Below are 17,374 nucleotides of genomic sequence, written 5' to 3'. Positions count from 1 at the left end.
CTGACCGTGGCGACTGAAGTGGCGTATTGACCGCTAGCGGCAGCTAGGCAGGAAGCAATCAGCAATGGCAACAACAAACATAGCAATAGCGATCGAAGCGTTTATCAAGGTACTGCCGTTGTAGGGCGAATGCAGCTGACAAATGTATTGCAACAATTTAAAAGTTGCGGTAATGCAACGGTCGTTGCGGCTGCGCATTTTTGTACTTTTTTCGAGCTGTGTGCGAGTATGTCATACACACATGCACTGGAATATTATAATATATGCACAGGTTAATTTTTATTTTATTTAATTATTTTACATTTTTGCCTTATTTCACTTGTGCATCGTTGGCCGGTCGAACGACCGCTAGTTTGATTGAACGGTGAGTGCTTTAAATCTAGACGCGTTGTGCCATGGCCACAATTGATTTAATGCGTTTTTAATGTAGTGGTCGACCTGCGGGCTTAAACGCTGCACATACTCAGCTTCGTTGCAAGTATTGGAATATGTACATGGTATGACTTTAATAGCAAAAAAGCAACCCAGTAAAGAAAATTGCTGAAATTGCCAATATTTGCTTCAAATTTCCAAATGAAAGCTTAACACTATGTACCCAATCATTATGTTTCAAGCAATTTATCTTTAAAGATTATGGGAGTTATTCCTGCGTTGAAAGCGGGACCCACTTTTGAGCAAACTATAAATCGATGGAAATATTTTATCGCACCATTTTATTAAGCTTAACTTGCCTAAGCTCAATCCTATAATAGAACTGAAGGATGAATAATTATTTTAAACTCACTAATTCCATTAAACCTTATGCTTTGCTATTATACAGAAAAATTTTAAGGTATATCCGGCAAGCTGAAAGGTTCAAAGTATTTTAAATAAAAACAAAATTTTTTCATTCCTCAGTCTCTGCGAACTCCTCTTCATTGTCGAGCAATTCCTATCCAGAGGGCATTCAAAAGAGACCTGAGTAAAAAGAAAAGAATCTATATTGAGATATGGAAATTCAATGTAGAAACATTTCGAAATTCAATTCATTCAATGTCTTCACTTTCATTGATACGCACGAAATCAATGTGACCCAGAACTACCGAGATATTCATAATATTTCCAACACGTTCCATTAATAATTTTTGGGTGTCACACATATATCTCTATCAGCTTTATTATTCGGTCATTCATAATCACTTTGTGAATTTCTGTGATATATATGTGTGGCGAGTTTAAAAGTTTGGAAAATAAAGGAAGTCCAAACCTGCAATGGATACAACTAATTTGACCAAAGCATAGTCGATGCCTGGTCTAGTGGGAGAGCACATTTTTCTTCCTCACATGAAGCCGTTTTTAAAATATCGTAAATCGCATATAAATAATAAAGCATAGTAAAGCCTTTTAACCTGTTCGTTCTTATCCAATTGATGTACTCGCCTTATTCAGAGGAGATTCGCCGGTATAGGCGATGATGTCAATGTTTCTTGGTTTCTGGTGTCTACCAGTGGACCCATCTTTCGTCGACGGTCAAAACTCCTTCACTCCTTCCAGCGTCATAAACTTCGGTTGTTGTTCGGAGTTAGCAAATGTGGCAATTTTGAATCACACATATTGCTCTTTTTTCATTTTTCTAAAACCCGCTTCCACAGGTATTCAAAAAAACTATGAGTCTGCGACAGCTTAGAGAAAATACTACATGTTAGCAAATACCTCTTGCTATAATGCCCCCTTCGGGCGTTGAGCCATCGTATGTCCTGATATGGAATTTAGAAACCAATTAACGACAATCAAGTCAAAAATTGACAGTTATATATTCTGTATAAAGGTTAAGCTCTGAATTTTTACAATTTACAAAAGAATTTACAATTAAATAATAAAAAGATGTTCTAAGAAGGTAATAAAACAGAGTGAGCACCTCAATTAAGTTTATTAATTAGTATTAGTAATAGGTTTTAGGATAATATTTGACTTAGTTCGCGGCTCGGCTTAACGATTCATGTTTTGCCACAAGAATTTTCAAACCCAAGTTATATGAAATTTCCAAATTGCTACCGGAAAATATTTTTAATAATCTCCGGTGACAGTAGCTTTGATTTGGTGGGTTACAACGTGGAAACGCATTTGATTATATTTATATACCACAATATATAAGCACTTTCCATTTACATCATTTTACAGTGAGTTTGCTTGAAATGTTTTATTTTTGTAAAATTAATTATACTTCATGCAATTTGTATCCATCATTTTCAACCAACCTGCAGCCGTTGCATATTAATATTAACTGTATAGTCGCCACATCCATCACGAGAGGGACTACTACAAAGTTGGCTACATAGGATAACAGCTGCTGATGTTGGGACCCCTGTAATAGTTGCCTGGTTATGTTTTTACCTGACCGCCACCTGTTTTGGTGATCTACACTTTTTCATCTTTCACACACTTGCTGAGTGATTAATTTATGTTGCATGGCCGCCATGAAAATAATGATGCTTGCGGTCATACATCAAAAGCAGTCACATCAGCAAACACTTAGTTATATGTATAGCTAACAGTAATTCTACTTCAAAAGTAGCAAATATTACAATATTTAGTTGTGATTACTTCCAAATATAGCATAAATATATGTATATGTGAATATACTTAAATTTGCATATCAATTACACATTAAAGGATCAATAAATTATGGATGATAAGTATATTCCTATGCAAAAAAATAGTTAAATAAATATGTATTACATATATCAATTCATCTGTATATATAAATACACAAGGATATCATAGCAATTCAAAAAGTAGGCAGTTATCCGAATCCAGATTGTAATACATATTTTATTATTTGCGTTGGTTTATTTCTGAAGCTAAATTGACTTAAAATATTTTCCATATAATCGGCCGATAGCTTACCTCTTTCATACGTTGTTGAACCATAATAATAAAACATAGATATTAAAGAAAATTATATCTCGCAGGTATTGCTTAATTCAGCTTTAAATATACAAGTATATATTCCTTCAACAGTCCTTTAATACCATAGGCATTTATTAAAAAGAGCATCTATCTTCTAAGACGTGGCATGACGACGTAGTCTATTTGCATGAGTTAAGTCCTACATGAACAAGCTTTGGCTCGAAAATGCCGTATCTCCTTGGAACTTTTCAAGATCCCATAAATTTTCGAACTACCGGCTGACGTTATATCGCATATATCGGCAAAAAACTAAGATACATTACCAAAATTTACTGAACGTATAATATTGGATATACTATATTTTAATGCCGAAAATATATGAAATTGGTCCATAAGTTAACCAAACTACCATATACCAAAAACCCAGAAGGTATCTATTTCCATGGCTTTGATCCTGGTAAGTTGCAAGAGTATGAATGTTCGGTTACGTCCAAACTTAGTCTTTAATCACTTGCTTAAATTTGTTTTTAATTTCTAGACTAAGCACTTATCGAACCGCCCCCGTACTATATTATATAATATTTATTCTTTATTTCTACTAAAATAAGTCTTCAGTGCTTAATCAGTGATCAAGTCAATTTTAATACATATTGCACTGCAAAGATTAAGACGCGTGTTTCAACAAGCTATAGTCTGCAACCTTCCCCAATGACTTCGAAAATCAAACGAAGAAGACTGTGAAGTCATCCGAATCAGATTCATAATTCACAATTCAGTATTTCATAATTCATGAATTCATTTACATCTTTGTCACCTAATACCATGATTCGACCAAAAAATTTTAGTGGTTCATTACATTTAATCTATTCACTAATCAAGACGGTTCTCACTGCCGTTGGAGACAGCTATTTTTATACTCTCGCAACCTGTTGCTACAGAGTATAATAGTTTTGTTCACCTAACGGTTGTTTGTATCACCTAAAACTAATCGAGTTAGATATAGGGTTATATATATATAAATGATCAGGATGACGAGACGAGTTGAAATCCGGGTGACTGTCTGTCCGTCCGTGCAAGCTGTAACTTGAGTAAAAATTGAGATATCTTTATGAAACTTAGTACACATGTTTCTTGGTACAGTAAGACGGTTGGTATTGCAGATGGGCGTAATCGGACCACTGCCACGCCCACAAAACGCCATTTATCAAAAACAAATAAATTGTCATAACTAAGCTCCGCAATAAGATACAAGACTGTTATTTGGTACACGAGATCACATTAGAAAGGGGCATCTGCAATTGAAATCTTTTTTTAAGTGGGCGTGGTTCCGCCCGTAATAGGTTTAATGTGCATATCTCCTAAGCCGCTAATGCTATAATAACAAAATTCACTGGAAGCAAATGTTTTTAGCACCTCTACCTACGGTGTAAAAATGGGTGAAATCGGGTGACAACCCCGCCCACTCCCCATGTAACGGTACCGTTAAAAACTACTAAAAGCGCGATAAATCAAGCACTAAAACGCCAGAGACATTAAATTTTATCTCAGGGATGGTATGAGATGACTTTATTGGAACCATGTTCAAAATTAGACAGTGGGCGTGACACCGCCCACTTTTAGGTGAAAACCCATATCTTGGGATCTTTTTAACCGATTTCAACCAAATTTGGTACATAACATTCTTTTTATATTTCTATATTATGGTGCGAAAATAGGCGAAATCGGATTACAACCACGCCTATTTTCCATATGACACCATTTTAAATTCCACTTGATTCTTTCACTTTCCTCTATGTAAATCAGGTAACAATGATTATATCGGCGTAAAACTTTGCGTGAATAATACGTTTAAAGTATGCCATCTTGTGACCGAAAATTCTCTAAATCGAACCAAACTGTTCAAGCCTATAGTTACTGAATATGTGGACCCCAGTACCTATAGTGGACTTTTTACCGTAAATATCGGCCATTGTGTAAGATATATAATTGAAATTCATATAATAGAATAAATAAATGAAACTATCGATAATAGTATGTCTTTGTTTCAAAAATGGGTTGAATCGGATCAATAGTTCTTGTAGCCCTCATATATCTAATATAAATATTTTTGAACTTCCGCGTGACTTTATACCGCATATGTGAGTTATCTCAATGAAAATGAGACAACGTGTTTTACTCATAACAAGATCAAATCGGGTGAAAATTTTCCTTAGCCCCCATGTAACTAATATCAGGATTGTCGAACATTCGTCTGACTTTACTCCATTTGATTGGTGATGGTATGTGAGGTACCTTAATGAAACAGTGGGAGTATTTTATTAGTCTGTGGCATGTTAGTAGTATGTGGTATTGGAAAAAATTAATAAAATCGGGTTAATACTGCCCTCAAATTCCATATACTACTTATAATGCTTTTCGTTATTCTTACCAGTTTTATGCCGAATATATCGGTCAGTGAGTATTAATACTTTTTTTTATATATAAAATTGCTTCAAAATATGTTTTCGAGTATAGCTGAGCAATGGCAAAATTAATATATTTCACTATCCCCAATATATATATGATTTCCGTCTGTCCATTTGACTTTACACCGTTCCGGTTGATCAACGTGATATTTTAACGAAATTAAGTGGAAAAGATTTCTTAAAAATTATGTGGTTTGACGCTGAATTAGAATGAAATTAGTATATACCTTGGTCTAAACCTCATGCATATAATGAGTTCCGATTATCTGGTAGACGTTTGCCACATAAGCTTATAATATAATTTTTAGCCACTTTGGTAGAGTTAATATCTCATTCATACTTGCGTATATCTCACTTCAAGCAATAAAACTGAGACTAAGTTTATGGCTTTAATATAAGTCAAAAGATACCAAATTTGATTGTAATTTAATCACGATATCATTTAATAATGGATGTTTACTTCAACATTTTTTAATATACGGTCTGGAGGAATTTTCTGGTCTTTGATTTTCCCAGCTCACATGTACTACTTATGGTATAATTTTTTTCGTCAATTTGATAATTTAATTAAATTAAATGAACAGTTTTTCTTAAATATAATGTGGTATATCGCGGCATATGAATGAAATTGGTCTAGACCTTTGTTTAAACCTTATAACCCTAATATACCGCTCCTCTGGTACAACAGCAACCTCATATACCCCACATATTAAATCTAACCCATTTGGTTCAGTTTATATCACATATACCATGTTTGAGTTAAATAGCTTCTTTTTATAAAAGTTAACATTTCGGAGAAAAAAATAGTATTGACACAAAATAAATCTATGATCAATAACATAAGTTAATAAGATACCAAGTAATAATCGAATAAAGAATTCTTTCGCAACATGTTTCAACAGAGTATAGTTTTGTTCACCAAAGAGTTGTTTGCATCACCTAAAGTGATAGATATAGATTTCTATATACATATATCTCTTCTAATATTTGGTTATAATCAGTGGTAAGGTATATTTTCTCAGCCATCATGTTGAACTTATTATAAAATATACCAGACAACAATGCTAAAAAAGTTTCTTAGAGTGCTGGACTTTGTATAGAGCAAAAAAATCTTTCTACAAAAAATTTCATGAAATATATATTAGTAACGTAGTATCAAAAGGGCTATAGTTATAGATAAACTGCGTCCGTCGGTTTACATGCTATTATCTCTTATTTCAGTTTTGCGACACATTTTAATATGAAGGTCATGAGGTGAACTGTAAACTCAAGAAAATTACATTTTTACCTAGTGCCGTTGGCAGCTTATGAAAGGTTTAGATATTAAGACAGAAAGAAGAAAATCTACATACCTGCTCTACATATGTGTATACCATACTTAATTATATGTAAGTTATTGTTAATTTAGCCTTCATGGGTAGACCCTTCAAAATAGGTACCATAGATCCCCCTGTTTTAGAAAGCGTTTAACAAAAGTAATTTACGGAGGGATTTTCCGAGAACTTAATTTCAACACAATGAAATGAACTACTAATTTCTAAAAAAATTTCACTTCAGAAGGCGTTTGGAATCCAATCATGATTACATGATCGATACCATACGCCCCGCAAAGATTATGGAAGCTTTGCAGTTCTTAGTGAATACCCCTCTGTATCGTGAGTACAATATACATATTAATGAAAACTGGATTTCAGAATTTAATAACCAAGAAGAAGTTCCGTTTGTTGCATCTGCAGAGGATTCCCGATTGGTTCAATCTTTTCATGCGGCACAAACTTCTCATGATAATCCCTCAGGTAATAATATTCCCACGGGTCTTTTACCTTCAGAGCTAAATCCAGGCGGTCAAGAAACTCTTTTGGACAATATTCCTGTAGAAAACTTAGACTATAACCACTTAGTTATAGCGCCAGGTGAAGGACAAAGACCAATTGACATAATTCAAGATAATAATTCAGAAGAGTTGTCATTTGGAACAATATACGTTGGGCAGAAGCGTACATGCTCTGAAACGTATAGCAAGATAATACGTTCTGAAATTCGCCGTTTTGACAGAAGAGCGTGTACCATTCCAAAGTTGTTCTATGATTACAAAAAATTAGAACTGCTTCAAATTAGGAATAGTACATCCATTTGCCTTTGAAAGTTTTCAGGTCGCAACCGAGTTACGGCCCAAAATCTATTAAACGAAAACTTTGTTCAAAACTTGATTCAACACGATGATGGTTACACGGTTTTGAAAGGCGTTAGATCCTCACCTGCGCACTGGGAAGCTGAGAAGAAAAAGGCAATCGCTATGATTCGCCAATTTGTGCTTCCAACCTTCTTTATCACTTAATCGGCTGCAAAATCTCAGTGGGTTGAGCTTTTGGTCATCCTCTCTAAAACTGTTGATTCTAAAGATATTTCGGAAGAGGAAGCCAACAGTTTAACAACCCAAGATAGGTATCGCTTAATTCGGTCAGACGCGGTTACTTGTGCTATATATTTTGACTACCGCTATCGACAAATTCTTAATCTTTTTAAAGATAACGCCGGCATTTTTGGAGAGCATTTTGTTACAAATTTCAACTGGAGAGTGGAGTTTCAACAGAGAGGTTCCCCGCATGTACATGGCATGTATTGGCTTAATAATTCTCCCAGGATCAACCATCAAGATCCTCACACATTCCCTGATATCATTAGCTTTATTGACAATTACATTTCTACCGATGGTTTGATCAGCCACTTAGAAAATTATTTGGGTTATCAAAAGCATAACCACAGTCGGTCTTGTACTAGGGAAATAAGAGGACAACAGTTTTGTCGTTTTGGTATACCATATCCACCAATGCCTTCAACGCAAATACTGTTACCTCTTACAGAAACAAGTCAAAATTCAAAAGACATTTCTAATTTAAACGATTTTGAACACTTCCTGTCTGATAGCAGAATAAATATGTCTTTTGATGACTATTTGTTAGCCCTTAGGTCAAGTTTAATAAAACCCAAAATTTTTCTAAAAATAAAATTACAGGATCGTTTTATAAACGCTTATAATCCTCTGATTTTGGAACTCCATAGAGCAAATATGGATATCCAATATATACTGGATGCATATGCTTGCTGTTCATATATAATATATTATTATATAATTAATTACATTAACAAGTCTAACAGGGGAATTTCTAGGCTCTTAAATGAAGCTATATCAGAGGTAATAGGTAAACATATAGGTCACAAATTTATATCAGGCACAGAAATATCTGCACAAGAAGCAGTATATTGCTGCATTGGACTCCATCTTTCGGAAGCAAGTAATGCAGAAATATTTATAAATACCTCTCGACCTGAGGAACGTGTTCGAATGGTAAAACCTAGAGCGAAACTTCAGAACCTGCCTTCAGGTTTGACTGAAATATTCGTAGCCGGTATGTTAGACCGTTATGTTCAAAGATCCGATCAGTTAGAAACTCTTTGTTTAGCTGATTTTGCATCTAGGTAAATATATATAATCTATAAATATTTTAAATCTAGTAGAAGAGCACAAGATAGTGATCATGAAGAAGAAGAGAGAGAAGACGATAATTTACCAGAAAGCGGGGTTGTCATGCCTCTTAAAGACGGTAGCGGTTTTGTGAAAAAACGTACCAAACCTTGTATTATTCGGTATAGAAGGTTTAACCCAGATTTGGCCAGAGTTGAGTATTTCCGGGAAATGGTAATGCTTTACTATCCTTGGCGGAATGAACAGCAAGATCTCATTGAAAACGATAATGAGCAGACTTGCATAACACATCGTATTATAATTGAGGAAAATCAAAGAAAATGTGATGTTTTTGAGCAAAGAGAACTTGAAAATGTTCTAGAAAGTCTTTATAATGAAATAGACTTGGACGAAGGTGCTCAAAATGAACTACCTATCGTGGAAAATGAGTTCAGAGTATTGGCACTTCCAGAAATAAACCCAAATATAAATTTGCTGGACTTGCATGGCGAAGATTCAACAGATAATGGCACTGAATCTGATTGCAATATTAGACTTATTAAACTACCCCCCTTAATTCCAGTTGAGGAATTATTTTCTTTAGTTCAAAGTCTAAATACTAAGCAAAGAACCTATTTGACACATTTGATGCACCACCTAAAAACAAATCTCCTATTTTATGAGTTCATTGGCGGCGGTGCAGGTGTAGGAAAGAGTCGTTTGATATCTGCAATATATCAAGCTCTTAACCATCGTTACAATTCTACACCTGGATCTAATCCAAGTTCCTTAAAAGTTCTTCTTTGCGCACCTACGGGAAAAGCAGCATTCGGAATAGATGGAATGACCCTTCATTCAATATTCTCTTTACCTTTCTTCGTGTTTGGTGATTTGAAGCAACTCTCACCTGTTGGAGATAGGTGGATATTCTCTTCTAATCCCAATGATGCATACAGCACTTAAGTTGGTTCCCCTTTGTGGGAGTTATTTAAATACATTGAATTAACAGAAATAATGAGACAACGGGAGGATCAGGCCTTTGCAATTGCATTAAACCATATGGCAGCTGGTACTATGACAAATGAGGACATATCACTCATTGAAACTCGAGTAGTTAATTTCGAAGAAGTTCCCGATGATGCAATACATTTATTTTGGTCCAATGAAGAGACAAATGATTTCAATGCCCTTAAGCTCAGTCGAATCCCAACAGAAGCTTTCCTTTTAACTGCAAAAGACTGAGTTAAAGGAATTGGTATAAATGAAAATGATATAATTTTGGAAAGAGTTAAACTTTTCAAAACTTCTGAAACGCAGGGACTGCCCTATGAATTGACACTAAGAACCTCCGCCAAATATATGATTACAGTGAACATAAACACGTGTGATGGCTTGGTTGATGGGGCAGCTGGACAACTTATGCAAATTGATTTCCATTGTTCTTTTCCAACAATTCTGTGGATTAAATTTTTGGAACCTTCTGTTGGTTTGATAGCACGATCAAAAAAGCCTCATCCTCTAGAAAGTTCTTGGATTGAAATTGAAAAGGTTCTAAAATCTTTTCAATATAAAAGAAATTAACAAATTTCAATTGAAAGAAATCAGTTTCCAGTTGTTTCGGCTGAGGGAATAACTATTCATAAAAGTCAGGCGCCAAATATAATAAAGTTGTAGTTCATACTCGAACCAGAATGCCTAGAGCTTCAATATATGTCGCTTGTAGTCGAGCTACTTCTGCAGAAGGTCTATTCATCATAGGATATTTTATTCCTCCTAACAAATTTTCTAAATCGGATCCTGTATTTAAGGAACTGAGGGAATCAAACACAAATAAAGCTCTGACAACAAGTTTCAGATTAATGAATTCCCGAACATCAGGACATCAAATTTTATTCCATAATGTTCAGAGTCTTCACGCTCACATTAATGATATAAAAAGCGACTGTTTGATGCTATCTTCAAATATTTTATGTTTTGTAAAAACTTGGACTTATCCTTAAGAAAATTTTGATATACCAGGATTTACTCCAATTAACGAGCTGAGGATAGATAGCACGGAAACAACCAACAGAAATAAACGGGGCATTATAATATATGCAAAGCATAGTATTGCTTGCTCTATAGAATCAAAGGCTGTAAAGAAAATTTATTCAGGCCGCAAAGTTTTAGAAGCGGTTTTGTTTAAATGTTTCAATATTAATATTCTTGATTCTGATACAGAAATGGAGTTTTCTCTGTCAGAGATTTAATTGTAGAACTTCAGGAAGTCCTTACTTCTGAGTTAGGCAAACGAAATGTGCTAATTGTTGGATATTTTAACATTTGTTTAATATCTACAGGGACTGCAATAAGAAATCTGATCCAAGAAAAAAACTTTAGTTCCCTGCTTGATGTAGAATATTCAACTGCACCTGCCGGTACACAAATTGATTGGACATTTTCAAATTTTCAAATCCTTCCCGTGTTAATGCAATTACTTTTGAGACAGTACACAGCTATCATGACAGTATTTGCGTCTCTATTTCGACTTAGTGCGATAGTTCTTCATTTTTTTTTTTTTAAATATATTCGAATTAGAATGGTATAGAAATTTTGACAGTAGTTTTTGAGGCAATTTTAAGAAAAATATGTAAATAATCTAGTTAAGAAAATTTAAATTATATACATAATTTGTTATTATATATGACATTATTGTATAAATATAGAAATTAAATAGTATAAGGAAATAAGAAATATAATTTGGATATATGTATAAGAATCTCTACATAAATTTATGTTTAATATTGTAAATATTATATACAAATTAATATAATAATATTATATCATTTTTAAAGTTGTTAATATTTATTACTTTTAAGCTAAACATGTATAATAACATCGATATAATAAATAAAAAAGGTTATTCATTGTCCAAAAACGATATCTTTTCATACTTCTCAATACAGTCGTAATGTATTCTATATAAAATCAATTATAAGAGTATACAAAAAGCACAAGAACGATTTCTCATAATTTGAGTAAATTTAGTTTACAAATTGCTCTAATTATTTTCACTGTGAGTGAAAAGTAAATAACTAAGGCAACAGTTCCTACTTCTAATTATTAAAATGTATAAAGAAGTCCCAAACGAATATACCATTTAACTTTGCGAGAGTATAAAATGTTTGGTTACATCCGAACTTATCCCTTCCTTACTTGTTAACATTAAAAATTTACATCGTTTAATATTTATCAAAAGAAAATATTTTCATCTCGTATTTTGTTATAAAAATCGGTTTGTGTAAATATTAATTTTTTAAATGAAAATGATGGACGAATTATTTTATTTGGGAATTCGTTTGCCAGGTGACTTCAGATGAATTGCTTTTAATTTATTTGTTTGTTTACATTTTTTCTCTTAATAGTGTCTAAATCAGCTGGGATAATGTGATAAATTTCCATACATTCAAAGTCGGGACATTTTCAATATCCCCTATATACTCAACAGCATAAATCTCGTAATTTAGTGTCGGTCGGAATATGGTATAAAGTTCACACATTTTACAAATAAAAAGGCTTTACGCGCGATGAAAAAGTAATAAATCTAACAAACGACCATTTGAAATTAATTTTAAAGTTAGTAACATAAATATAAGTTAGAAAGGAATAGTATGTTCGATTCGACCCAACCTTAGCGCTTATTAACTAGTTCTTTAAATTGGAATTGATATAAGGCATGCACTTTTACTTCTTCTCCTTTAAATGAATTTAACATTATGTATTTGATCTTAAGATATTAGCTGTATTAAGAAATTTTTTCAGACAGCTCTTTTCACGCAAGCTCTGTCTCAAATTGTATTATACCTAATTGATAACAATTTTAGCTCATTATAGTGTGTTAAGCTTTAAATTTCGCTATGCTGTGCTTCGGTGTATCAAAAAAACAAAATGTCGTAATCTCTACTCTCCCATTTATGTTTTCATCTTTTTAAAGAGTCCAGCCAAAGCGAAGAAACAATATTTACTTATATAATATTTAGTATGGCGTGAGGTCCTCGTTACACATTCAGCTAAGTACATACTAGCACAATTCCGAAGATGGGCAATGGAAAGCGCTGTTGTGCCGACATTTTTATCACCGCCTGTCATGATGCCGCAATGCGTTCCTCGTACGTCCATCTGCGAAGCATGCTCTCCAAAAACACCACCTTCAACAATCACATGCTCGTGCTACCAATCCGCTGCTCCAGCATTCCCCTCTAAATGCATAATGTTTGAATGTCCGCAAATGTCCAGCATCTTTATGCACTTGTATTCCTACAAATGTCCAATAGTATAAATGTCCGTCGGCTTAAGCGTTATATCGCCCTTCAACGAAGTCCTTAGATCGCCTCGTCTAACTTGAGCGTACATACAGACGCACACTTTCGTCGTAATATTTTCGTTATGGCCCGCAGTGTTCACATCATAAAATTGCTTGCACCATGATCTCATATTTTAGCTTTTGAACAACAACAAAGCAGAAAGTTTACGATTATGTAAGTGAAGAATAGAAATATGAAACTGCCCCAAAGAAAATTACAGAAGGCGAAAGCGTGCAGTGTTTGACTATATACAATACATATGTACATATTTATATAGTGATAAACAAGAAATGAAGTCTGCTCGACGGGAACAGAACATCCATACTATACCCAGCGCATCATTTGCCTTTATTTTCAAAATTTTGGCTAACAATATAACTGTAACAAGTGTGAAGACAATATAGTAAAGGATCGCCACATTAAGATTTGATAAAAGGTCTGTAAATTAGTTATCATAGAAGAAGTGGGGCCGAATGAGAGGGAGTAAGTAAAACTAAGCTCTCTTCGCCTTCTTTCGATATTTTTCCTCTCGCTATCTCTATCCATCGACAGCCAAACTCGACTATAAATGTGGTACTAGAAAGAATATTGAATAAGACCTTACGATACTTCAAAAGAAGATCAATATCTTATTCATTATCTCTCTCTCGCTGACTTCTCGTACTCTGTTTTTACTCTACATACTTGTATATACGAGTATAGTATATGTACTATGTCTCCCCTACCAAACTCGATCGATAGCATTTAAATGGTTGTTCTGAAATCCCTATATGGACATGAAGCTTTTTTAAGAAAAGGCTTTGAATCTTTATATATTCCCCATATGGCGAAAGTGGGATTCATTACCCAAATTAACCAAATTTTAGATTTATAAAAAAGTGCGGCTACTTTCACCAAAAGTATTTAATATAATCCCACAACAGTAGAGCTTCGTTATCAGAACGGGTTTATATTTATATCCGTCCAAGGGTTGTTAACTCGGCAGTACTCCTGAAAGTTATTTGGGGAATGTTGTCTGCCGTTATAACAATCAAATTCATCAAATAATATATAATAAATATAACAAATAAGTCCAAAAAACATAAACTATTTATTTTCAAACAGAGCCAATTTGTAAGATATATAAATAAATATTAAGGGAATACCCTTGACTAACATTAAAACCTCTGGTATAAAAGTTAATTTATCATTTGAGAAACATATTTAGCTGCAACAGTCATGCCATTGCTGGACCAACTGCTTGGTGAACTGCAAATACAGTCATATACAGACACATATATAAAGGGAAATGCAATTGTGTTGGTTTATTTTATTATATTCGCTTGCAGACATTTGCTATAATACGAAAATGGGATTTTAGGATATAAAAATTATGATAGATTACCACATGGCGCGGCTGAATTCCAACGATGAGAGTATTGAGGACATACAAAAACACACTCCTACATATCTGTGCTATTCAATGATGTTTTCTCCATCTAATGCATGCGAGCGAGCTTTTGTATTTAGTCTATGGCTGGCTGTCTATACGTCGGCAATATTTTGACATTTTCACTTACTTTCTTGAACTTGGGTTAGGATACACTGCATAAGAACGGGCGTTTTGGTATTTTAGACAAGTTCATTAAAATTCAATTTCTCATAAAGAAGAACAAATTTTTGCACCAACAATTGTGTACGCTCACAAACTTTCAACGTAGCATTTGAAAAGTAATTGTTTTTCACAATTCAAGGAATTTGTTTTCTAGTTCTCTGTGGGACTTAAGCTGAATTTGTTATAGGAAAATGTTTTAATATTTTAACAACATCGTTTTAAGTAATTCTTATTTAATTTTAATTAGTATTTTTTACATACAAGCTATATTCTATTCACTTTGACTAATAAGTAAGCTTGACTTGACTTCACCACATTTTTTATGTCAAATAAGAGGAGTACAAAACAAAATATAGAAATCTGACTGAATTGAAACAGTTCATTAAATCGGTAAATGTATAATTTTCTATTTAGGTATCGCATATGTGTGGCTGAGCAAGGAGATTATTTAAGGTCCATAGTTTTTAAATATAAATAATTATATAAAATAAAATAAAATTTGCTATACAATAAAAAACAAAAAAATTAATGTAATGCATTGATTAAAAAAAGTTGGTACGATTTGTTTTTGTAGCGCGATTCGTGAGCCACTCTGTATAATATATCTTCAAAATATGTTCTCGAGTATACCTGAGCAATGTCAAAAGTAAGATGCCCAATATACCCCATAAAATGATTTCTATCTTTCCACCTGTATTTAAACCGTTCAGAATGTGTGATATTTAAATGAAACTAAATGGACTAGTTTTCTTAAAAATATTTGGTTAAGGCCTGAATTAAAATGAGATTAGAAAATAGCTTGGTATAAACCTCATATCCCTAATATAATGAATTCCGATACTCTGGTCGACGTTTTCCACAATAACTTAAATTTAGCCTTTTCGGTTCAGGGGTTACATGGGTTTCGTCGGGAAAAAAATGACTATATTCATAAGTTTTTTTCTATATAAAAAATTGTATTTTTAATTCACTCTTTTTTCTGTCTTAAAAATACACATTTAAAGAAGAATTTCTGAGATTTAAAAAAAAAATTAAAACTCCGCCATTGTAACGTCATTTCCGGTGACCCCTCGAATTAAAGGTACGTCCGCGTGCTCAGCATAACTCCTGACAGGATCATCTAAAATGAAAAAAAAATATGTGTTTTAGTTAAGACCTCGTGCTTGAACGGAGGAAAAAAAGTTAAAATTGGAATTTTGGCAGACCTTTTTCCAACTAAATGAAAATTTCGGTCAAATTTGCTCGACATTTCTTTTTTTTAAATAGTTGTTAATAAAAAAAATTCTCCGCTCCTGTGTAATATTTCATTGAGATCGATTGAGTAGTTCGCGAGAAATCGTGACAACCGATTTTGAAAACACAGTTTCGAGAAAAACGTGTTTAAAGTTTTAAGTGACCATATAGCTGACCTCGAGCGCTTTTCGAAGCTGTATCTCCAAAACTATTACTGATAACAACTTGAGAATTTAGAAAAATATTCTAGAGATGTTATAGAATTACAAAAAAAACAAAAAAAATTTTTGTTTGAAGCCGCGAAACCCATGTAACCCCTTAAGTTAATATCACATACATAGGTATATCTCATTGGAAGGTATTTTTATTCAATTTTAGCTGACGCGAACTAAAATATAGCAATAAAACTCAGTCTAAGTTTATGGTCTTCAATATAAGTCAAAAAGATATTAAATTTGATTGTAATTTATTCATGATCCTGAAGGAATTCCCAGGGCTTTGATTCTTGTAAGTTGCAAGAGTATAAAATATTCGGTTACACCGAAATTAGCCCTTCCATACTTGTTATATATAATGGATGGGGTCTCCGACGTTTCCTTTTGGTTGCTAACTTAATATACCGTGTTCAGGTTATAATTGTGATGGGTTGGTTGGTTGGTTTGCTTTCTTATATATGCAAATTATCTCGCCTTAAAACCCTAACTTATCACTTATAAATTTAGACAGTAGGTTGTTGTCTCTGCTAATTCAACACAATGAAGCTTTGCTATAATAATGAGCTTTTATAACAAACTTTAGTTATTTATTAACATTCTCTGATGCAAGTCTGGCTATAAACAATTTCTCTTAATATTTTAAGTATTACTGGCAGTTTATGTATTTAGCAGTAAAAAGTATTTATCTCTGAGTGAAGTGAAATGCTTTCAAGGACGTAAAAAATATAAAGACCGGCCGAAGAGACGGACTACATTCATCAATTTGGGGCATGGATATGCCGTCTAAATAAGTCTTTGTGCTTCATATCTATTAATTCAAAATCAAGTAAATAAAATTTTATTGGCAATCGCCTTTTTCTTTTTTACAGATAGGATTATTTGTTTTTCATGACTTAAATGGTTTTTCATAAATTTATGTAAGGCCAGACTTCTACTGCCATAAGGTAAGACACCTATTCTTGAGATTTAAAACTTTAACTATAACTTAATTTACTTATTGTGTAAAGTCAGATCGGAAATGAAAATAATTAGAGAAAACCAGGTTATACTCTCACAATGTGCACGGAAAAACCGGGGAGGTTTAATTACTTACTTAGTGACCTGGCGACTATAACAATTCTGGTCCATGTCTATATATATTTATCGCTAAATACCATTATTATAAAAAA

This window comes from Bactrocera oleae, chromosome 2 (assembly GCF_042242935.1).
Source record: "Bactrocera oleae isolate idBacOlea1 chromosome 2, idBacOlea1, whole genome shotgun sequence".
NCBI classification, from domain to species: Eukaryota; Metazoa; Arthropoda; class Insecta; order Diptera; family Tephritidae; genus Bactrocera; species Bactrocera oleae.
This window is presented reverse-complemented; position numbering follows the sequence as displayed.